The following is a 25571-nucleotide window of genomic DNA, read 5'->3' as shown; positions in this document are numbered from 1 at the left end:
AAAAAAAAGCAGAGTCTGAAAAAATAAAACAAGTATCAGAACCAGACTCAGGTATTACACAGATTTGGGCATTATCATGTAGAAAATTTATAATCACTGTGATTAATATGGTAAGAACCCTAATGGAATAAGGATACAATACGCAAGAACAGATGGGTAATTTAGTAGAGATGGAAACTCTAAGAAAGAGTCATAAGAAGTGCTAAAGATGCAAAAACACTGTAACAGAAACTAAGAATGCCTTTGATGGGCTCATCAGTGGACTGGATACAACCACGGCAAGAATCAAGGATCTTTAAGAAATATCAATAGAAAATTCCCAAACTGGAATGCACAGAGAAAAAAAGTAAACAGCAATACAAACAAAATGAAACAAGCAAGCAAACAAAAAATCCAACCCAAAATATCCAAGCATGATAGGACAATATCAAGAGGTGTAATGTATGCATAATTAGAATACCAGAAGGAAAACAAAGAACAGAGAAAATATATCTCGAATAATAATGTCCATCAACTTTCCAAAATCAATGACAGATACCAAACCCATAGATCCAGGAAACTCACAGAACACCAAGCAGGAAAAATATGAAAAAAAAAAAATCCACATATAGGCATATTCCATTCAGAATGCAGAAAACTGAAGGAAAAGTCTTAGAGTTTGGTTTGTTTCCCAGAAAAGTATGGCAAATCTGATGGGGAGTCCTTGAGCCAAAGTCACCTGTTCTAGGAGCCCCACTTTTTCCAAGAACAGAGCTGCTTCTGTATCCCTGCTATGCTCAGTCTTTGGCTGAGAGCAGTCCATGAAATGAGAGACTTCCATATGGACACCGTGCTGAATTTCAGGATATAGCAGCTGGGGTAATAGGTCAATGATACTCCCTGCAGCTAGAAAACTGAGGACCATTTTAATGGCTGCCACACTCTATGACGATTAAAATGTTCAATTCACTAAACACACACAATTCTAAAAACTTGTATGAAGTATCCCTCATAACAGATAAAGAAAAAAAATCACTGAACTAGAGAAAGATATCTCTACCATGTAGATTTCACCACACTTTTAATTGTTGATAGGTGAATTACACACACACAGACACACACACACAAAACCAATCACATAGCGGACATATATACCCACCAATGAGGTCTACAGATTATTCTGAAGCACACATGTAATATTTATAAAAATTGGTCATATGCTAGTTCATAAATCAATCCATAATATATTTTATTTTTTTATTTTAGAAGACAGAAAGAGGGCATGAGCAGGGGAGAGGGGCAGAGGGAGAGAGAGAATTTCAAGCAATCTCTATGCTCAGTGTCAAGCCCAACATGGGGCTCAATCCCACGACCCTGGCATCATGACTGAGCCCAAATCAAGAGTTGGACACTCAACCGACTGAGTCACCGAGGCGTCCCAATCCACAACACATTTTAAAGAACATATCATACAAATCACATTTTCTGTCAGTAAGAGAATCGAATTAGAAGTTGATAACTAACAGATGAAATGTTAAGAAATATTGGAATTTTAAAACTTCTGAATAACCCATGGGACAAAAAGAGATTATAAAGGAAATACTAAGGCTTGGTCCCAAATTCTGTGAACACAGACAGGTGATGCAAAGCCCTTGAGTCTCAGGTGCCTCATTTGTAAATGAATTAACAACAGTTATATCATTGAGCTACTGCAAAGCTTAAATTAGAGACTTTCTATGATAGATAATGTTAAAGAAAATGCTTAATTTCCATGATTTTCTGTCCCATGTTTAAATTCTTAATATGTGGCTATCCAAGCTGGTTGGGTCCTTATTGGTGTGTTCAATTCAGCTTCGTATCAATCAGGTTTATTGCGAGTTTAAAAAGCTTTTGATATGAGCCTAGTGACCCAGCCCACATTTACATCCTTATTTCTCCCAATTCTCACTTAGCTGAGGGAAAAGGTCTCAGCTTAATCATCTCTATCGTCAAAAGATGTGACGGTGCACACAGAAGAAATGTGAAACATAAATACTGAATAGATAAATGAACCAATGGTTTCTAAAAGTGTATTTGTAAGTGGGAACTTCTAGTAGATGTTATGAAGACTTTCCTCTCCACCTGACTGAAATTCAATTTTGAAGGTTCATACTCTTTGATCAAAACCCTCTTAAATTCTTTCACACTTGGCTAGAATAGGCAAATAGAATATACTGAGTAGTCTTCAAAGAGGAAATTCATTTTTCATGAAGAGGTTGCTTGATATCCGCTCTCTCAAAAGTGCCTGAAGTAAATGAAAACGCACAGTAAACCTCTCTCTCAGCACCGCGACCTTATACAAAATTCTTTCCATTTGCCTCTATTAGATTCCAGTCTGTGCCAGGACTTTTAAGTACATTGGTTTAGATCAAATACTATTGATATTTGGGGCTGATAATTCCTTGCCGTGGTGGGCTATCCTGTGCATAGCAGGACGTTTAGCAGTACCTACGGCCTCTACTTACCAGATGCCAGCAACAATCACCCCCTCATCCTGTTGCGAAATCCCCAGATGTCTCCAGACATTGACAAATATCCCACGGAGGGCAAAACTGATTCAGTCATGAAGCGCTTTTTTGGAATGATCCTTGCCCCAGTACGGATGTAACCTCTCTCAAAAGTTGAAGAGGCGTTAATGGAGCATCACCAGCTCTGGAATCCGCTCTATTGCTGAAATCTATGGTTATTATCTCAGTCCTATGAGAAAACGCTCCGCCTAAATTGGCACGTCGGCTCACTTCTGCTCAGTCATCCCATTGAGGCTACCTAGTCTTTAACAAAAGCCCACTTCACTGACTGCAGATTATTCTGACTTCGGCACACATGAACGGAGGTGTATATGTATATACATACACACATATGTCGTAATTAATTTATATTCTTGATCCCTATGTTGCGGACCTTTTCTTACAGCATCTGTCAACACAACGGGGTCTGCTAAAATTTCCCGATTACGTTTCTGAAAATAATTTCACGCAAAGTCATTAAACACGTCAGTAGCCCAGGAATTACAACATTTTGCCTTGGAGTCTACCTGATAATATTGCAATATAATGCTATTTTTACATTTGGTGACATACCTCTCCTTTAATGTTTTTACATACTGTTACACTCTTAGGCCTATTTATAATGCTCAGGAAATAATTCAGTCTTGTGTTTGACCCATTAAAAGTGTCTTTTGTTTAATAAGAAAGATGACGGCACCTGGGTGGTTCAGTTGGCTAAACGTCCGACTTCGGCTCAGGTCATGATCTCATGGCTTGAGATTCATGTGGGTTCGAGCCCCGCATCGGGCTCTGTGCTGACAGCTGCACGCCTGGAGCCTGCTTTGGATTTTGTGTCTTTCTCTCTCTTTAGCCCCTCCCATGCTCGCTCGCTCTCTCACAAAAATAAATAAACATTAAACATTTTTTAATAAGAAAGATGAAGCTGTTTACATTACAATTACACGTATTATATAATAGATACATTTTACTGTCATCTTGTTCCCTTGAAGGATCCCCTGAATTCTGGCTCCTTTAGTGGAGATTTACTTTGCTTTTACCACAGCTACTATTTTAGAAGGTATGTTTCCTGTTTGTAACTCTAATAATAGCCACTCAAATGCTCTTATCATTTTAATTATCAATTAATTCTATTACCTTCTACATATCTTGATTTTATAGTGTTAGGTACATATGGATTCCAAATTATAATTTCAAAATTGTAATTTTGAAAATTGGTGAGTTTTTCTAATGATTAGATACTCTCTCTCTCTCTCATCCTTAAAAATTCTACCTTAAAGGCTTTTTTATCAACAGCTTCCTTTTGATTAGTAATTCTTTGCATTTCTTGTCATTTGCAGCACTTTTCAATATTTTTGTTTAATCTTTGCTATGTCTTTTCTATTTCTTTCAGTGTAAAATTTCTGCTTCCATAATTTTTTCCATTACAATTTATATTCGTGGAAGCCAACCTCTAAACTGGTCATGAGTCTTATATTTTTAGATTTCTTATAAATGTTCACTTTTTTCCTCTTTTAAAAATGATTTAAACAAGTTGTATTGAAGGTTATGACCCAACAACCGTTGTTAAACTGAAAGCCTCGGGTTTCATTTCACTTTTTAAACTTTTTTTTTGTTTTGTTTTTAAATAACTTTAGACGTATAGAAAGGTTGCAAAAATAGCACAGAGTCTCCTTCATTCAGCTCCCTCTAGTGTTAATATCTTATAAAACCATGGAACATAGAACAGTACAGCTATCAAAACCAAAAAAAAAAAAAATCATCAGCACAAGTCTTTTAACTAAACATCAAACCTTATTTGAATTTCACTGGTTTTTCTATTAATGCCACTTCCATGACCCCATGTAGATTCAACATTGCATTTAATTGTTTCTCCTTTAAAATCTTACAGTTATTTTTTTAATTCAGTAGGAAATTTAAAGACATTTATATTTATTGTACTAATTCATAATTTTTGTTTATTATTCCAATTTTTAATTCTTGCATTTATGCTTTTGTAGTGTTTACCGCTTTGTTATTTTAATATGGCCTCTATCCTATTTACAATTGTTTTCTAAAGGTTTGAAAGAAATTGACTGTATTTGTAATTCTATTAGTGGTTAAATCTGTTTGAAATTGTTTATCTTCCTGATGGTTCTTTAATTAGCAATATCACAGAGAAACTTTCCTTACTAGTCATCCATATGTTAAAATACCTCTCATACTGCTCTAAATCTTTGTGAGTTAATCTGGACTTTCAAATATTAGCTGTTTTATTTTATATTTTATGACATTTAATTCATGTTTCACATTTACACTGTTTTCGGTTTTGTTCCCTGTTGCATCTATATTTTTAACAACGGTTACTATAAAAAAGTTCTCAATAATTAATGGTTGATTGCAATGATCATATTTTCACCAGTTTTCTGGACCTGAATCTTTCAAAGGTGGTTTTGACACTTACCCACTAATCCTTTTCTTTCACAGCTACTCATAATTTATTTTTTTCATCTCTCAGCTCATTGGCATTAAAATATTTTAATATGATTAATTAGTAAAATATTTTGGGCAATCTTACACGTTTGTAAATGTTTTCTATTGCTCTTGCAATAGAAATAAAATAGATAATTTGACTGAATTTAAAATTATTCCTTCACCAGTACTTACACCTGCAAAAAAACTCTATACAGTTTCCATATTTTTCACAAGTCGTGTTACAGAGCAGAAGCTTAAGTCACTTTAAATCTTTTTCCAATGGTCTGGATGAACGTAGAATGATTCTTTTTAGCTTTTATAAATCAAGGTTAACGTGCTTTATTCTAGATGTGCCTCTGTTTCAGTAATTTTTCTAGTGTTTGGTCATTTATTTCATTCTTCATGCATTTTTCTTCCCACGAGAATTTTTCCTCAATTCAGTTTTGAATAATTTTGTTATCTTTCCATACAAAATAGAAAATAATTTTGTTATCCTTCCATATAAAATCACTTCAGTGACTCTAGTTTTCTATCAGTTGGGTATCTGTTCTCTATTTATTATTGGTGTTCTTTTCTGTCATTGATTCTCTTTGTCCCTTTTTTTCTGTATTCTGCAAAAATCGCCAGTTTTGACTTGCATCCCATTCATTCACTTTTAGCTGGTGTCCATTTGGTTCTCTGTGAAGTCAAAATCAAGTTTAGATGAAAGCTCTTGCATTTTTGGTTTTAAATATTTTCCTTTATATTATTTAGTTCCATTTGTATTTCAGACGGATCTTTCCTTGCAGAATGCTGTCTGTTTGCCATCTGTTGACAATAACAATAATAATCCACTGCATGCTAACCATATGCTGAGGTCTTTATTAACTTATATAACCATCACCACTATAAGGGTAAAAGGAAGGTACTGTACTTGTCCACATTTTACCCATTAGGAACCTGAGACACCGTGTGTAAGGTAACTTGCTCAGAGCAACCGAGTATAGGAAGAAAAGAGGAAGGGAGACATTGAGCCAGTCCAACCACAGAGGCTGATTTCAGCATAATAGTACTCAACTTTCACATTCTCTAAAACTGTATCCTGACTGTCAGAGTTTATCATTTTAACTAAAATACCTGTATCTCCAGAATCATGAGTCCCATCCATTGTTCTGCAGTATCTTTTAGACATATGTGGAGTGTTTTAAAAATTAATACTTAAAGGAGGACTGATTTTCTTCCGGTTTAACATTAGCAGCATGGAAGCGACGTCCTCTACCACTGGATCGATTCCCTGCCTGTTGGTTCAGAATGCACAGCATGCCAGAACTAAGGGACAAGCTGATGCTCACAGCATCTCACACGCAGCCATTCTGCTTGGTGGGGCCGAGGGACCTTCTTCAACCCGCCAGTTTGTTTCTCTGACACGGTGAGCCAATGAAAAGCATGAGAAATTATAATCCTCTGTGCACACTATTTTATGTCTTGTTTCTTGACTGTGGCACAATGAATGAGGAATGAAGAGAGAAAAAGGCACACGTGAGGGAAGGGAAAGAGGAACAGTGTTGTGGCTAACTCCAAAAATAGATTCCTTTGTGATGGAGTGAGGTTTCCTCAGTTTTCTGATTCATGCCAACCCCTAAACAAAGATGAGTCTTGATGTACCTTTCCTATATTCTTAAGGGAAGATCATTTAATACCAATTGGTACTTTTCCTCAACATTCTAGGCCTGTGTTGACAATCAGTTTCTGGTGGGGTATTTTGGTTCCTTTTTTTTTTTTGAGAGAGAGAGAGAGAGAGAGAACATGTGAGCTGGGGAGAGGGGCATGGGGGAGAGAGAGAACCTTAAGCAGGCTCCACGCTCAGTACCGAGCCTGACGCAGGGCTTGATCCCATGACCCTGGGATCATTACCTGAGCTGAAATCAAGAGCTGGACACTCGACAGACTGAGCCATCCAGGCGCCCCTCTCTTCAGATATCCAGAAATGCTATAACAGACATTAGAAGCCAATCGCCAGTTAACAGTGAAATTGTATTGCGTTTTTTTCTTCTTATAAAACATATGTTAAGTAAAAGAAAAAATGTAAATGATAGGAACTGGATAAAAGTAACCACCATTTACATGTTAGCATGTATTTTGAGTACATTTACAGACTTTATATGTATGAAATGAAAATACATAGATTTATAAAAAAGGAAGATGCACTTTCTCCTTTCAATAAATTGTATCTTTGTACGGCTAGCCTCATTTTCAGTGTGTTTCTTTCTCTAAATCCTTTAAAAACAGCTGCATAGAAGCAGCCAAAATTTCAGTAATGAGAGGGTCATGACTGAATTATTTCCAGCTCTGAAGTTTGACAGTAAAGGGAAAATTCATGTCAATTTTGTAAGTTTAAATTAAAGGATTAAAAACACTGTGTGTTGCAGAACAAGAGAAGGAAGCAGGGATGTACCAAAAACTTAAAACAAGATAGCTTTCTACATTTGGAAAAACCACAAGTACGGATGATGTACCAAGAAATTACATAGAGCGGGGACTTCATTCCATAAAGAACAATGATAGTGCATTAATCACTACGGCAACCATTCCAACACGGAAAATGGACCACACTGTCCCTTAGAGATACAGACTTCAATCACGCAGGAAGAGGTTTTCCAAAGTGTACATTCATTGCCATTTCCCACTCCCTCACGTGCCATGCACACAAAGTGCTGGTATTTCTCACTGTGGGTAGTGACAACGACCCTTCTCTACCCTGCCTTAAGCCTCCCCCACCTTGCCTACCGCTGACATCGTAATCGCTGTCCTGGGCCTCTGCTAGTGGTTGAAGAGGTCCACCGCCCTCAGGAGTGCTGGCACTTGGACAGACAAGGGGATTTTCTCTACCCTAAAGAGTGATGATGACCTGCCTGACCTTCAGAAGTCACAGATTCGCAGGGGAGGCATATACTGAAAATGTAATTACAACGCATAGTGCCCAGGGGTTCCACTCGATACGTGCTAGGGAACCATAGAAGACGTACTCCTCATCCTGCCTCGATGACAACAAAAGAGTTCCCAGAGAAGTTATTACTTCAACACAGTCTCCAATAAAGTGGAAATTCTCCAGACAGACCGGGGGATGGGAAAAGCGTCATCGGATCATAATTCACCATTCTTTTTCTTTCTGTACGACGATACGCAATGACAGTGGAAAGGGCAGATGTCATCAGAGAATAGTAGGTACTGGGCTTTTGTTTTGTTTTTGAGTGTTTATGACATGGCAAGCCCTGAACAGACAAGACCCTACCGTACTGGTGAGTTTATGACTGCTTTCTGGTCACTCTCCATTTTCCCCCACTCTGTGCTCCTACAGACTCCCCTCGCTGTTGACTTCAGAATAAGTCAGACAGTGAAAGGGGAGAGGAAAATGAGACCAGGGTATTGTTTTACCCCACTCCCTCCTGGCAGGGCAACTGTGAGCTGGTGGGCGTCTCAGGCAGAGGTCACGTTCTTTCCTGCAACTGTTGCCTCACCGCCCAGCACTTTCCGGCCCCAAGATTCTCTAACTTCCGATTTCTCTTCACTGTTGACACTTTTGCAGGTTCCTTATGAGATTCTTCTTCTCAATGTGCCCAGGTACGTGTTTTGTTATTCACTTAAACTTTACTAGGCACATTCCCCCACTGCCTCGCAAGAAGGGATCAACCTTGTCCTTTGTGCTTTTTTCTGAACTTAATTACAGGGACCAGGGGTGGGATGCCCGTTGATATGTCTGTTTCACAGAACCAGTATCAGACATGAAGTTAACATGTAAGGAAGCAGGACCCCGACGGTTCCATGAGGCGAAGGACGTTGCATCACCTCGAGACATTGCAAGACCCCCTGGAAGCTTCCAGACTCATCCAGTTCCTGCCCTAACCCCCACATACTGTGCTAATCATATACAAACTGTTCTGAGGCTCAGCAGGGCAAGGTAGATTTGGGGGCCAATTCCCTGCTTTCTATTGGGCTGCCCTTCTGATTATAAAAGCTTTCTCTGCTTCAAACCTGGTGACTCAAAGATTGGCTCGCTGTGCATTGGGCACACCAGCCCAGATCTGGGGTTTGGTTACATCACTTTGAAGTATCATCTAGCCTGGATCTCATTTAATTCTCCCTACAATGCGGCAATGTAGGTGCCCCTACCCCATTATTTCCATTTCCGTGAGGATTTCTTTGGAGAGTTTTTCTAAGACTGACAGCTCTTTATCATATCTGCCACCAACTGGAAATAGAAATATTATCACACTGTTATAGTTATCATTATTAGATGTCAACCGAAAGCCACCACTTTAAATGCAAACTTTCTTAATCCGCAAAACTTGCACTTGAGATAAATTATGTTATCTGAATTTCAGAAAGAAAAAAACTGGCTCCAGTAAGTTAAGTAACTTGCTTGCATACTCACTCCTACAGAGTCTGTAGAGAGCTTTAAGTCCCTCCGCTCCCAAGATTTAAAATCAGTGTTGTTATTCCCTCCACTAGACAATGAAATTTCCATTATGGAAAAAAAAATTGTGAATGACTTTGGGTAAAGTAAAATTCACTTATTTTTTATGCTTCACTCATTTATTCACAAAGCATAAAATACATTTCATATAATTGTATCTATGAAAACAAAACTCGGCAAAACTTCTACATTTCACACATAGCCAACCCTGTTCCTCTCTGAATCTTCTTCCTTGGGTTGTGGTCCAAATATTTATGAATCATATTATATCTAATTTCAGATTGTTAAAATACTTTCTTTATCTCATTTTTTGAAAAAGGGAAAAGAGACTGAAAATTGTAGACAATGAGTATGTAAGTTGAATAAATGATGGCAAGGCAAAAAAAATCATGTAACTACTACCCAAGTCTAGAAAGGCATTATTGGTGTCAAAAGTACTCTACCTCTGCCTTACAACTTGCTCGCTATCCCCCAGAGATAATCATAATTGTGAACTTATGCCAATTACTTTCTTGCCTTTCGAAAATATTTTTACTGCCGGTGTTTATATCCATAAACAACACGTTTCTGTTTTGTTTGCTTTGGAAATTTACATAAATGGAACCCTCTGCTTATATTTCTTTCATAGAATATTTTGTTTCCTTGGCCAACATTATGAACATAAGATGCATTTGTGTCACTGGGAGAAAAAAAAACATTATTTTCATTGTTGTACAAAATTTCATTTCACAAATATATCACAATTCATTGATCCATGTTCCTATTGATGGATATTTTATCTATTTCAAATGGGACTGCTATAGACATTTTGTGCGTGTATTCTGATGAACATCTAGTGTATATATGTGAGGTATATATCCAACAGTAGAATTGTTGGCTAATAGAGCATACATATGTAAACACTGCCAAATAAATCTCCAAAGTAGAGGTATACGAATTTACTTGTGAATTTCATTGTGATTTCTTCCTGACTACAAATAAGATTGGGCATCTCTTATATATTTGTGTCTCGGCATTTAGGTTTCTTCTTTATGCAAATGGCTCTTGAAGATTTTGACATACATTTATTTATTTATTTATTTATTTATTTATTTATTTATTTATTTAATTTTGTGGCCTGCCTTGTCCTCACTGGTCTCTGGAAGTTCTCTAAGTATTCTAGATACTTGTCCTTCCTCAGCTATCTGTGTGGGAAGTGGCTTCACCCACTCTGTGGCTTGCCTTTTCCTTGTATCTTGGGAATAATAAGTCTCAGATGTTCTAAAGTTAAATTTATCATATCTCATTCATGATTACAGCTTTCAGTGTCTTGTCTTAAAAAAACCCTACTATATCTCAATGCCACAAAGACTTTCTTCTGTATTCTTTTACAAAAGCCTTCCAGATACAACTCTTTCATGAACCTGGGATTGGTTTTCATGTGGAGTGGAACTGGGGAGTCCCATCTCAGAAGAGAATCGAAACAGTTATCATCCTGAAAGATATTACAAGGTAAATACCATTTCTCACCTCTCAACCCATATGTCATTTTTTTTCTGGAAGGTAAGTCTATTGTACTTTTTGATTTGCGATCCCCACTAGACATTAGTATTACTATTTTTATTTCCAAGTGTCTATTTAAGTTCTGGTTAACATGCAGTGTTATATTAGTTTCAGGTGTAGAATTTAGTGATTCATCACTTATATACAACACCTGGTATGGTACAGGCACAAGAACAGACAATCAGACCAATGGAACAGAATAGAGAACCCAGAAATGGACCCACAAACGTATGGCCAACTAATCTTTGGCAAAGCAGGAAAGAATATCCAACGGAATAAAGACTGTCTCTTCAGCAAACGGTGCTGGGAAAACTGGACAGCGACATGCAGAGAAATGAACCTGGAACCCTTTCTTACACCGTACACAAAAATAAACTCAAAATGGGTGAAAGACCTCAATGTAAGACAGGAAGCCATCATAACCCTAGAGGAGAAAGCAGGCAAAAACCTCTTTGACCCCGGCCGCAGCAACTTCTTACTCAACACGTCTCTGGAGGCAAGGGAAACAAAAGCAAAAATGAACTATTTGGACTACATCAAAATAAAAAGCTTCTGCACAGCAAAGGAAATAATCAAAACTAAAAGGCAACCTATGGAATGGGAGAAGATATTTGCAAATGACATATCCAATAAAGGGTTAATACCCAAAATTTATACAGAACTTAGAAAACCCAACACCCGAAAAATAACCCAGTTAAGAAATAGGCAGAAGGCATGAATAGACATTTGTCTAAAGTCTAAAAAAAATATTGTTTATATTTTATGTTCATTTTCATTTTCTCCCATGTTTTGGCTTTCCAGACCTTACCTCTGCAGTCTGCATTCATTTTCTTCCGCTTGAGATGCATCCTTTAGGATTTCATTTCCTGAGAATCTGCAAGTGACAAATCCTTTTAATCCATTTACTGTAAATGTTTACATCTGACTTCCATTCATGCAGTTTATCTTCTCTGCATAGGATTTCAGGTTTCGCTTACTTTGTTTCGGCATTTTGAAGAGAGCCTTCTTTTGTTTTCCAATTTATGTAGTCACTATTGAGAAGTCATTCAGCCAGTGCTCAAGGTGGGGTTATTTCTCTGGCTGTCGTCAACATATTCTCTTTGTCTTTGTGTTGTTTTGTTTTGCCAATTCAATAACATTTAACGAGGTACGGATTTCCTTTTTATTATATTTAGGCTTTGTTGTCTTTCAACACATTTGGAAAATTCTCAGCTACTCTTTCTGCAAATGTTGCCTTTTCTCTTTTCCATCTATATTTGGGGCCCCAATGCAATGTCTTTTACATGCAGTCATGGAATGCTTACTTCTTACCCTCTTATCTGTATTTTTACCTTTTGCTTTTTCCATGATAGGGTGTGCATGATTTCTTACGGTCTGCCTTCTGGTTTACTACATCTTACCTGCTAGGACCAATCTATTGCTATTTACACCATTTTGTAAAAATTTGAGATACTTTTTTTTTTTTATCATTTCCAGTTTTGTTGGTTTGAAAAAGCCATGTCAATTAGTTAATAGTATTGTCTGAAAGGTAATTTTCTGATTTTGATCAGTGTACTCTAGGTAGGCAAGATGTTAACATGAGGGGAAGCTGTGTGAAAGCTATATGGGAACACGATTTCCCGCAGCTTCTCTGTAAGTCTAAAATTAATTGCAAATATTAGTTCCAAATATTACTTCCAAAGGCTTAAGCAGCATATCAAACCACACAGTAATTTGGCAAATGTGATTAATGTTCCTTTAAAAACGATAAAAATGTACTGACCCAAAGGAGACATTGGGTGCTCATTAGAAGTGTGAAATTCTTATTAATAATTCAATTCCATATGCAGAGACCATGCCTGCCATAGGAGGTGGGATGCAGACCAGACACAGCTTTCAAAAAACTCTATAAGGAGGAGCGCCTGTGTGATTCAGTCACTTAAAGTGTCCAACTCTTGATTTCGGCCCAGGTCACGATCTCACGGTTTGTGAGTTCGAGCCCCGACTTCAACTCAGAGCCTGCTTGGGATCCTCTCTCTCCCTCTCTCTCTCTCTGCCCCTCCCCTGCTTGTGCTCTCTCTGTCTCTCTCTCAAAACAAATAAACTTAGAAAAATTAAAACGTTAAGTATCACTGAATTGAAATTATGTCAAATAGCAGATGTTTTCTAGTGGAAGTTATGCTCCAAGGCTTCTAGGATAAAAATATGACCTTGCAACTATGCCAGACGAAGCACGATTAAATTTCCCCCTGAACCACCGCAAAGTAGGGAGGGTGGGCCCTCTCTTTTATAACACACTGCTGCCCATGCTCTCATTTCATTTTCCGCGCTGTTATTTCTTGGAATTGTTGGTTCCACCTGAATATGGAACACAGTGGGGAATAGGATGGTTCTCGGCCCGTTTCAAAGACGAGTCCCAATTCAGTTGAAGCATTCCTGACCTGTCGTCTGGATAACACGGCCCACGAATCTCAACTTCAGGTACCAGACTTTCTCCTTCTTCATCTCCCTACTCTGATTGGAGGCTTTTAAGCGCTAGCCCTCAGCCTCCCTTGGCACGGCCCTGGCTGCTTTCGAACGCACGTTTGCACGCGCACTGGAGGCACGTGGGAAGCTAAGCAGCATCCCGGGGTAGCAGATTGTCAACTGACGTAGGAACGTGAGCAAGTGTCACTTACTCATACACAGAGTCTGTGCACAGGCCTGTGCGTGCACTCACATGCACACACACACACCCCCAGGGGACCAGAGAGGAGCGCGGCTTCAGGATGGCTAACTTCCTTTTCCAGAAGCCCCATTCCAGGCCTCAGATGACAGCTGTGACTCCACTATGCACTGGGGACTCTGGGCCTCTGTCTCATAAGGGACACCCCACCTGCTCTGCAGACACTCAGGAACTTGGCAAAGTCAGCCCCTCCCACCTTGTTCCAGCTCTGTGAGCCCCTGAGAGAGAGCTAGCTCATCTCTCTTAATCAGGAGCAATGACTTTCAAAAGAGCCTGATGGCACCAATTGATGAACGAAGTCAAGAGGGAGAAGCTAATCATGAAGGATGTGCCTTGTGCCTGTGTGTGTTATTTATAGAAACCCAAGCAGACAGGGAGAATACATTAACATCATTAAGCTCATCTACCCTGTTATTCTCAGTTCTGGTTCACGGCGAATCCTCCCTTAACCGCTTTCTATAGTATTTGAAAACAACCCATGCTGTATTTATTTTAGTTAAAATTGTGCCCCGAAAGAAAGTGTTTTCTCACTTATTTTTCTCCTCTATAAAGATGTTGACCTAGATTTCCACAGCAAGTTGTAAGAGGAGGTAAAAGACAATGCAAACAATTTAACCTGGGGGACAGAGTCAGAGAAAGAAAGGTGCCGCCTTTTCCTAAGTGAAAGGGTTTTGTTACTTTTGAGACAGTCCCCTCTGTGGGGCGCCTAGGTGGCTCAGTCAGTTAAGTGTTGGGCTCTTGGTTTCGGCTCAGGTCACGGTCTCACACAGTTTGTGAGATCAAGCCCCAAATTGGGTTGGGCTCTGTGCTGAGAGCAGGAAGCCTGCTTTGGATTCTCTCTCCCCACCCCCTCTCAAAGTAAGTAAATAGAAAGACAGAAAGAAAGACAGAAAGAAAGACAGAAAGAAAGACAGAAAGAAAGAAAGAAAGAAAGAAAGAAAGAAAGAAAGAAGAAAGAAAGAAGAAAGAAAGAGAGAGAGAGAGAAAGGAAGGAAGGTAGGAAGGAAGGAAAGAAGTTCACCTTGCAAAGGACTGTTACAATAATACAGTCGATTTAACAACGATCATATGTAAAGATACATGCAGAATCGGAAATAGAGACTAAAACAGAAAGCCCGTTATTTAAGACGAGGTAGAGAGTGAGTCTAAAACCTGTTGCAGTGGAACACAGGCCCCCAACTCCTGATTCCATACCCCGGGTGCTATCCTCGTCTTGAGTAACAGCAAATCAGTTTCGTCTTTCACGTCTCAGTTCTCAAATCGTATCGCACAGAAAGTTCTCAATATAATCAAATATCCAGCCCATGTTTAAGTTTCCATACTTGTTTAATTGACTAATTAATAACAGTTTGCTTGCCTGAATCAGGACATGCACTTTGATTGCTTGATATGTTTCTAATGTCTTCTTAAATCTACAGTTTCCTCTTCCATCTTTTCCCCCCTTTTCTTCTTTCAATGTATTCACTGAAGAAAACAGCTTGATGTCCTACAGAACCTACCACAGTCAGGATTTCGCTGATTGCATCGTGGTGGTATCACATGCTCCTTACATGTAAACTGGGGCTTCGATTTAGAATTTTCACTAGAATTATATTTAACCGTTAAAAAAACTGCTTTATTGATGGTATTATGTGTTTTCATTAGGAGGTTTTCACAGTCTTTTTGCTAGGACCCCTTATGCCTTATAGATTGCTAATGTGGCTACTCTATCATTGATAGAGTATCATTGAAGTGACTCTCTTCATTTAGGAGCTGACAACTCCAAAATATGGCACCTTGGTGCATTGAATATGGCACCTTGACATAATTCGCGTTTAAGAAAAATGGCAGAGGGGCACCTGGGTGGCTCGGTCGGTTAAGCATCTGACTCTTGATTTTGGTTCAGGTCATGATCTCAGTCTGTGAGTTGGAAACCGCGTCAGGCTCTGCACTGACAGTGAGGAGGCTGCTTGGGATTCTCTCTCCCCCCCCCGCCCCCAACTCTCTCTTCCTCTCCCCTGCTCAAGTGTGCGCATGCTCACTGTCTCTCTCTCAAAATAAATAAATAAACGTTTATTAGAAAAGAAAAAAAGAAAACGGGCAGAAGTAGAAAGGTCACTCCGACCCTTCACCCACCATTCTCTCCTAAAACAGGTCAGAGAATCCTCGGGTAAGAGGTACCCTCTCTATACCCAGGGAAAAGGAGCATCCTTATATCTAAAGAAAAAAGGATGCCCCGAAAAATCACAACAAACAGGCATTGCTGAAGTTTTCCTCAGTTTCCTACATTTAACTTCATATAACCTGTTGTATTTCTACAGGACTGTCCCCTCTTACCAAACCTAGCGTAAAAATACTCAGATATACCTGTTTCTTCGGATCTTTATTTCCTTAGGAGGGCTCCTGTCACTTAAAACTTAAGCTAAAGAAATGTGTGTGTGATGGGGCGCCTGGGTGGCGCAGTCGGTTAAGCGTCCGACTTCAGCCAGGTCACGATCTCGCGGTCCGTGAGTTCGAGCCCCGCGTCAGGCTCTGGGCTGATGGCTCGGAGCCTGGAGCCTGTTTCCGATTCTGTGTCTCCCTCTCTCTCTCTGCCCCTCCCCCGTTCATGCTCTGTCTCTCTCTGTCCCAAAAATAAATAAAAAACGTTGAAAAAAAAAAATTAAAAAAAAAAAAAAAAAGAAATGTGTGTGCTTTTCTCCTGTTAACCTGTCCCTGTCAGTGTAATTTTCAGACTCAGCCAGGGATACCAAGGGGGTTTAGGAAAAATGTTCCTCCCTGATACCTCTAGAAAGAGAACTTACTCTCATTAACTATTTGGTTTCCTAGAGGTAGAGTAGTACCCTTAATACGCTAAAGATTGATTTTGTCATTGTGCTTATGGTTATGTAAACATTTTGCTTTGTGCCAACGTTTTAATGGTACAGTGACTTATATGCAAAGAAATTTTGCTTCTTTCCTTGTCCCATTCAACCCATTTTCTCCCCCATAGAAAGCCTTCACATCTTTTCAGCTTTAGGCTTTATCTTTTTCCATTTTATACAGGAAAATGCGAATGCAGAGTTACATTCTTTTTCTTGGAATATCAATAGCAAAGTACATATTTTTCTCCATCTTTATGTTATCGCATTATATCATAGAATTCCCACCACGTTATACAGAGAATAAGAGGAAAACTTTTCTTCTCCCAACTTGGTCTCAGTGGTTTGGAGCCTACAAGTTAACTGATGAATAGACAGATTGAGAGGAGAAAAGGCAATGTTGCCTTTTTTTTTTTTTTAATGTTTATTTATTTTTGAGAGAGAAAGAGCATTTGCAGGGGAGGCGCATAGACAGAGAGAGTCACAGAATCTGAAGTGGGCTGAGGTTCAAACTCACGAACCGGGAGATCACGACCTGAGCTGAAGTTGGACGCTTAACTGACTGAACCACCCAGGCGCCTCAAGATAATGTTGCTTTAAGGGTAGACCTAAGAGTCCTCATATACCAAACTTAACAAATGGGAAACACGTTGGTTTAAGGTTTCAGTGGAAAGTATGGAAGGTTCTACTGGGTTTCTTGATGCTAATGGAAATGGGCACTCTATCTCCATGGCAGAATTCCCAGGAAACTCCCTCAGATGGAGGTCAAGGGCAGCTCTTTGGAGGCCCTGCTTTTCTCAGATAAAGAAAGTTCATATAAGATTTCTTTCTGCGTCTTCTTTGTCTCAAATACTTTCACTTTGAAATAATCTTGATACTCATTCTGAAGTCCTGGGTGGGTGCTGTCGGGGAGGAAAATTTTTATCTATCCTTTAAGATTCTTCGGGCTGGTCTAAACATTAAATGGACATGAGATAGATTCACAGGAGAAAATCAAACAGAAGTTTAATAACATGCATTCCTCCTGCGTACATGGAAAAGACCCAGGAAAACAGAGTAACTCCCCAAAATGGCCAAAGTCATCACCTTACACACCAGCTTTAGCTAAAGACAAAAGATGTTGAGGGCAGAGAGGCCCACGACGGGAGGTACCAGGAAAATCACAATAAACAAGCGTAAAGTTGTTGTGTAGAGTGAAGTCCATGCCTTTTCCACTGATAACAGTTTCCAGAGATTTACAGCATCTCCCTTTTCCTGGTACTGAGAGAGACACGCTTACAAATAGAGATTTCCCTTATAAATGGGAATGTCTCTTACAAAAGAACAAGTTCTCCTTTCCAGAACCTCTCTTGTGTTTGTGGTTTCTTAAATACAATCAGCCTAAAATAATTATTATGCCAAAGAGATAGATTTGGGGGTGGCAAATTTTGCTTTCCTGCAGTCTCAAGAGTCTCTCTTCATTCCATTCAATACATTCTTAGTATTACACTGTATACCAGTCATTCAACTGGTTCTCCAACGACTGAGACTTAAGTTGTGTCTCCCCTGTTACTATATTAAAACCAATGATGTAAAGAATAACCTTGTGCAAGAAACTTTTTGCATTTTTTTTCCCGAATTTACATCTAGCTTAGACCCCTGAAAATGATATTTGATTTGTCATAGGGTAAACGCATATGCGGTTTTGCTAGATATGGTCAAATATCCTGCACAATCATTGTACCGTCTTGCTTTCTCACTAGCAATCCATGAAAGTGTGTATTTTTCCTTTGTCTCCCCAAGAGAGTGTGTTGTCAAATTTTTGGACTTTTCTAACCTGATACGTAAGAAATAGTATCTCAAAACAGATACTATTTAATTTCTATTTATTGAAAGACTGAACATCTTTTCGTATAGTTCAGAGTGCGTGGTTCCTTGTGTGTATGGATTGTCTTTTCACGACTCCAGCCCATCTTTCTACAAGGTTATAAATATTTTCGTCTTTATTTCATGAAGCTCTACTTTTAAACTTTTTGCTACCTACTTTAACATTTTTACGTTAAAAGTAGCAACAGTTCTTCTGCAATATAATGGCAAGGAGGCTCTCTTTGACCAAATTCTCCTGATCCCCCTGAACTTTTCATTAGGCCCACTTCTGTGTTCCTCTCTGCATTGTCCAATTTTAGCAAGAATCTTGGTAAGTCAGTTTAACCAGAATCCTCATCCTTCATATCGTACCCTTGATATCTGATAGGGTTCTAACAGAATTCCCCAATCTCCACCATCCCCCCGGTGATGTCTGATCACCCTAACTTGCCTTCAGCAAGAATCCTATTAGGTCGGTGGAACCAGAATCTTCTTACCTTTTAGTAACGTTCAATGTTCCCTTTTAGTAACTTTCCATCCACTCACCTCCACCCTCCTCCTTGGCTATATATCCTCACTTCCCAGTGCTGTATTCAAAGTTGAGTTTAATCTCTCTGCCCCACTGCAAGACCCCATTGCAATGGTACCTACCCTACTACTGTACCAACCCCTTTGAATTAAGTCTGCCTTCCCAACTTCAACAAGCGTCATAAATATTTTTTTTCTTTAACAGTCACAAATATTTTTCTCAGTTTGTTATTTCTCTTTTTAATTTGCTTTTTAATTTGCTGGTAATGCAAAATTTGAAGGTTTATCTAATGAGATTTTATCAATCTTTTCACCTAATGCTTCTGAATTTTGTGTCATAATTAACAAAGTTATATAGGAATTTACTGAGATGTATGTCTAGTACTCTGCATAACTTATTTTTTTCAACATTTAAATTTCTGATTAAATTAGAGTTTGTCCTGATGTATGCGTGATGTGAGGAACCAGTTCCGCTTTGCTTTTCCATATTGTTAACCAGTTATCCTAACAACACTTACAAAAAGTCCATCATTTCACCCCCAGATTGAGAATATCACTTTTAATTGGTACAAAATTTCTCTATGACACAAGATCTATGTCTATCCATTGTATTCCATTCATCCATTCTTCTAGTCTATCCATTGTATTCCATTCATGGGCCGGTGTTTACATACAGAAATTTAAAAAAATATTTTAATATATGATAGGATAATACCTCATTCCCCTTACCATTTTTCTTTTTCAGGCTTTTTCTGGTTTTTCGTGCTGACTTTTTCTTCCAAATGAACTTTAAAGTCAAGCTATCTAGCTTCAGGAAACAAAAGTTTGATGATTTTTTTTGGTGTTGTATTATACATCTAAATTCAAATATAAAGAACTGGCATATGGTAGTACTGAATCTTTTTATTTTAGAGTATGCTTTCTTTTCCCGATACTCAAGTTTAATTTTATGCTATTCAGAAGTATTTTACAGTTTTCATTAGGTTTTTCCATGTAAATTTCTTATTAACTTTACACTTTGGCAATTTTCCTAGTATAACTTGCCTCTTCTATTCCATTTTATCTTCTATGTGATTTTTGTTTGCTTTTATCTATTATGGCAATTTGTTGTACGTGAATTGAAAAATGTGTTATTTTATTTAAATGTTTATTCATTGTTGAGAGAGAGACAGAGCACAAGTGGGGGAGGGGCAGAGAGAGAGGGAGACACAGAATCCAAAGCAGGCTCCAGGCTCCGAGCTGTCGGCACAGAGCCCAGCTCTGGGCTCGAACTCACAAACCACGAGATCATGACCTGAGCCGAAGTCGGACATTTAACCAACTGAGTCACCCGGGCACCTCTAAAACTCTCTTATTTTTTTTTAGTTTTGTAAATGAATTCTTTAAGATTTTCCATGTATACAATCATATTATCTGCGAATAGAAATACTTTCATTCTTTGCCCTCCGATTTTTATGCATATAACACATCCTCCCAGTTAGCAGCAAAACATTTAGTTTTTAGATAAAGAGGAAGTATATTTATATCATATATAATCATAAATGTATGATTATGTTAATAAGCATTCATTATTCCTATTTTGTGTGCGTGTGCTTGACATAAATGCATGCTGGGTTGTAAATAATTTGCTGCGTTTTTGGAGTCGATTATATAATTTTTCTCCTATAGTACTATTAGTGTATGGCTAACTATTAAAAACAACTCTTCATTTCTGGAATAAACTCCACTGAGTTCATGCATTATTTTGAAGGTGTTGTTAAATTAAGTCTCTAACATTTCATTTAAGACTTCTGCATGGAAATTCAAGAATTAGATTGCACTGTAGTTAACTATATTGGTACATAATTTAATTAGTTTTATCTTCAATTTATAAAATAAGTTTTCAAGTATTCCTTCTATTACTATATTTTGGAGTAGTTTAAGAAACAATAAGATTATTTGATTTTTAAAGAACTATCAGAATTCCAATGTGAATCTATTTCGATTTGAAATAGTATGGACTCTAGGACAGAAACCCATGCATCTGTAGTCAATTTATTTTCGACAAGGGTGTCAGGAAAATTCAATGAAGAAAGAATAGTGTTTTCAACAATGGTGCTGGGATGATTAGATGTCACACAAAAAATGAATGAAGTTGAATCCTCAACTCACATCGTATACAAAAATTAACTATACATGAAGCAAATACCAAAATGTAAGAGCTCAAAATATAAAACTCTGAGAAGACAGAATGGAAGAAAGTATGTGAAAATCATATATCTGGTAAAGGACTTTTCTCTAAAATATATAAAGAACTTTCAAAACTCAACAAAAGACAACCCAATTACACAATTGGGCCTAGGTTTTAAGTAGGTATTTTTCTGAAGAAGATACACAAATGGTGAATAGCCCATGAAAAGATACTCAACATCATTTGTCATCAGAGAAACGAAACCAGAATAAGGCAACACTTCACACCCACTAGGATGGCTATAATCAAAGAGTCAGGCAATAGCAAGTGTTGATGAGGATGCACAGGAATTAGAACCCTCATAGCCTTACATGGTGGACTTATATTTATAAGTATCGTTAGGATAACTGAATAGCACTACTGAAAAACAAAGTAGAACCGATCCCTCATATTATACATTAGGACAAATCCTAACACTCATTGCAGTAGGAATGCAAAATCATACACACACCGTGGAAAATAATCTGTAAGTTCTTTACAAAGTTAAACAGAATTATCATTTGACCCAGTAATTATACTCCCAGAATTGAGACCTATGAAAACGTAAAAACCTGCGCATAAATGTTCACAGCAGCATTATTCATAATAGCTCAAAGGTGGAAACCACCCAAATGTCTATCAAATGAAGGATGGATAAGCAAATTTGGTACATCCATGCAACAGAATATTACTCATCCACAAAAAGGACTGAAGTCCTGATATATGTCACAACATGAATGAACCATGAAAACTTTATGCTAAGTGAAAGAAGCCAGTCACAAAAGACCATGTATCATAGGATTCCATTCATACGAAATGTCCAGAATAGAGAAAAGTATAGAGACTAAAAGCAGATTAGTGCTTTTGTAGGACTGGGGCAGGGAGAGAAAGTGGGAGCTGAGAGATGATAGGTAAAGTGTTTGGAGTCTGTTTTTGATGTGATAAAAGTGCATTACAATTGACTGTAGTGATGATTACATATATCCATAAATATACTAAAAACCACTGAATTGTATACTTTAAATGCTTGAATTGTATGGTGCATGAATTACATTTCAGTAAAGCTGTTATCCCCAAATCTGCATTTTCACCATATTTATAGTTCAGACATTTCAATTATATATTTTTCCCAAATGCTTGCTGCCATGTTATTTTCACGGAAATTTAACAGATTTTCTCACATGTTCAGAAAACTATTACCATGTCTTACATCATCTTGCTAGATGCTTAAAATGGCACGTTTACTGTTTTTGTTTTTGTTTTGCTAATAATGAGCTTTATAAGAATTTTAAGTTTTTTGGATCAATACAGTATTCTGTATCTGTGATCTTTACGGTTTCTATATTGAAAGGACCAAACCAGAGTAACTCAGACCACTTTTCGCCTTTATCTGATGAGAAGAAAGAATATTAATTAATTTCTACAGTCTATTAGTAACCATTTTGTTTTATACCCAAGTGTTTACTTTCATCGAGAAACTTAAAGAATGTAAAAGAATGCAACTGAATCACTTTCCTATACCATACACAATAAAAAAACTCAAAGTGTATTAAGGACCTAAATGTAAGACCTGAAACCATAAAAATTCTAAAAGAGACCCTAGGCAGTCATAGATCTGACACTGGCCATAGCAACATTTTTCTAGGTATGTCTCCTGACGCAAAGCAAACAAGACCAAAAACAAACTGCTGGGACTATATCAAAATACAAGCTTCTGCATAGCAAAAGAAACAACCAACAAAACTAAAAGACAACCTTCTGAATGTGAAAAGCTATTTGCGAATGACATATCTGATAAAGGGTTAGTACCAAAAATACATAAGGAACTCATACCACTCAACATCCAAAAAACAAATAATCCAATTAAAAAATGGGCAGAAGACATGAACAGACACTTCTCCAAAGAAGACAATCTAAAAAAAAATTTTGTTGATGTTTATTTATTTTTGACAGAGAGAGAGAGACAGAGCATGAGCGGGGGAGGGGAAGAGAGAGAGGGAGACACAGAATCTGAAACAGGCTCCAGGCTCTGAACGGTCAGCACAGAGCCCGACATGGGGCTCAAACCCACAGACCGCGAGATCTTGACCTGAGCCGAAGGCAGGTGCCCAACCGACTGAGCCACCCAGGTGCCCCTCCAAAGAAGACAATCTAGATGGCCAACAGACACGTGAAAAGATGCTCAACATCATTCATCATCAGAGAAATGTAAACCAAAACCACAATGAGATATCACCTCACATGCATCAGAATTGCTAAAATCAACAACATAAGAAACAACAAATGTTGGTGAGGATGTGGAGAAAAAGAAACTCTTGTGCATGCTCGGTGGGAATGCAAATGGGTACAGCCACTGTGAAAAACAGTATGGATGTGCCTCAAAAAAAGTAAAAACAGAATTGCTATACAATCCAATAATTCCACTACTGGGTATTTACATAAAGAAAACAAAAAATGCTAATTCAAAAAGATATGTGTACCCCTATGGTTTTTGCAACATTATTTACAAATTATGTCTCCAAATTATGGAGGCAACCCAAGTGTCCATCACTCACACACACACACACACACACACACACACACACACACACACACACACTGGAATATTATTCAGCCATAAAAAAGAATGAAATCTTGCCATATGCAACAACATGCATAAATCTACAGAGTACAATGGTAAGCGAAATAAGCCAGAGAAGACAAACGCCATGATTTCACTCATATGGAACTTAAGAAACAGAACAAACGAAGTAAAAAAGAGATAAACCAAAAACAAACAAACAAAAAGACTCTTAACTATGGAGAACAAACTGATGGTTACCAGAAGGGAGGTCAGTAAAGAAGCGGGTGAAATAAGTGATAGGGATTAAGAGTACACTTGTCATGGATGAGCACTGAATAATGTATAGAATTGCGAATCATTACATTGCAAACCTGACATTGATATGGAATTAAAATTTAACAAATTAAAGAAAATGATTTGTTTCCCAAGATGTCATTTACCTCAGGCAGGTAAAAGGCTATATCCATACATTTCACTGTGGTTTTTAACTAGCTACAAAGTACCTCATTGGTATTGTTTCATTGAGTGCATTTCTCTTGATCATGTCTTGGGAAAACAAGGAACTTACTGTCTTTGCCTTTGAATACAGTAAGAGGCCACTGGGATGGATGGATTATTGATAGATAGATACATAGATACATAGATCGATCAATCGACAAAAGCTTGGTAGGACTGCACAGTCTTATTAGCAACAGGCAGATATTCAGCTTCTGGCTTTTGTTTCATTTTCTCAAGCCCCTTTGTAATGGCAGAGTCTACAACCTCCCCAGTAAATCCACTCTTTCTCTCAAGGGTTATTGTATTAAGCTTTGTAGGTGTACGTGGTGCAATAAACTCTTTTTTTTTTTTAACTAGAGTTCCCTGTAACTATTGAAAACCATAAAAATGTTCACTTACGTAAGCCTAGGGTCTGAAAAGATGAAAACACGTGCGGTCTCGGTAGGCACCGTGAATTTAACCTTGGCTTTTTCACGGAGGGCCACATGAAATTCAATCACAAACGATGGACCAAACTGAAGGTGCACATACAGTCACAGATTCCTGCAGGTTCGCCTCTCCTACGAAAACAGAAACTCCTCATGAGAAAGTCAGAGTCTCCTTGTGGGTTCCTCTGGTCTTGCTGCAGAACCTTGAGAACGTAGGGCCCGCTGTGTGCAGGCATGAGTAGCAACGGGCAGGCTGGTAGTGAGCAGGGGAGAATCAGTTAAAGAACTTATCACTGCAGGCCCCTGGCCCATTTCTGCAACCTTACCTCCTTCCCCTAACATTTCCGCTATCCTTGCTAGAAGGGCATCTGCAGCAGGACCAAAAGCAGCCATGATATTTAAGAAAAGGACTCGTCTCTGGGTATCTCCAGATAGACACTTCTATCTATCTCTCCCTCGAATCTTTTTGTAATCTACTGACACGCTCAGAATGGCTGTGGACAGAAATGAATAGCTAGAGGTAACACACGATTGTCGATATTCCGGAGAACGTTCTAGAGACATGGACACTGACTATTACAAAGTGGATAAGGGCCCCTTCCATATCACCCTTCCTGCAGCCATTATCGTAATTTCCAACACAGAAAAGTATCCCTTTGTAGGTAAAATCTAACATGCTCTGGACACATGCCGACCATTTATGCAACAGACTGTGGACAGGTATATAAACCATCCTTCCATGAGACAAGGCAAGAGAGCTGAATGCAGAATCCCAAGGAGTCATATTAGGCCAACCACTCATTTCTGTTAAGGTCATAAAGTATTCAAATTGGTATTCTTGTATGAATAGCAATTCAAAAACCTCACATTTATTAGGAGACCAAAGTGCTGTATTCCTATCTATTACCTCTAAATATAAAATAAAGTAATATCAGACACCATTAACTGAGAATAAAAATTTTATTCTGAAATAGTTTGAATTTCA

General features: G+C 38.2%; 1 long non-coding RNA gene across 4 annotated transcripts in view; it reads right to left on the bottom strand.

Annotated features, from left to right (window-relative positions):
• Window positions 1-25571, bottom strand: part of LOC122229862 — a 266595-nt gene that overhangs the window by 85176 nt on the left and 155848 nt on the right. For all 4 annotated transcript variants that reach the window (XR_006207159.1, XR_006207158.1, XR_006207157.1 and 1 more), the window contains exon 4: window positions 24558-24718. This is a non-coding gene — a long non-coding RNA (uncharacterized LOC122229862). The remainder of the gene's footprint in view (window positions 1-24557; window positions 24719-25571) is intronic.

This window comes from Panthera leo, chromosome C2 (genome assembly GCF_018350215.1).
Source record: "Panthera leo isolate Ple1 chromosome C2, P.leo_Ple1_pat1.1, whole genome shotgun sequence".
Taxonomy (NCBI): domain Eukaryota; kingdom Metazoa; phylum Chordata; class Mammalia; order Carnivora; family Felidae; genus Panthera; species Panthera leo.
Note: the sequence above shows the minus strand (reverse complement) of the source record. Positions and strands in the feature narration are given on the sequence as shown.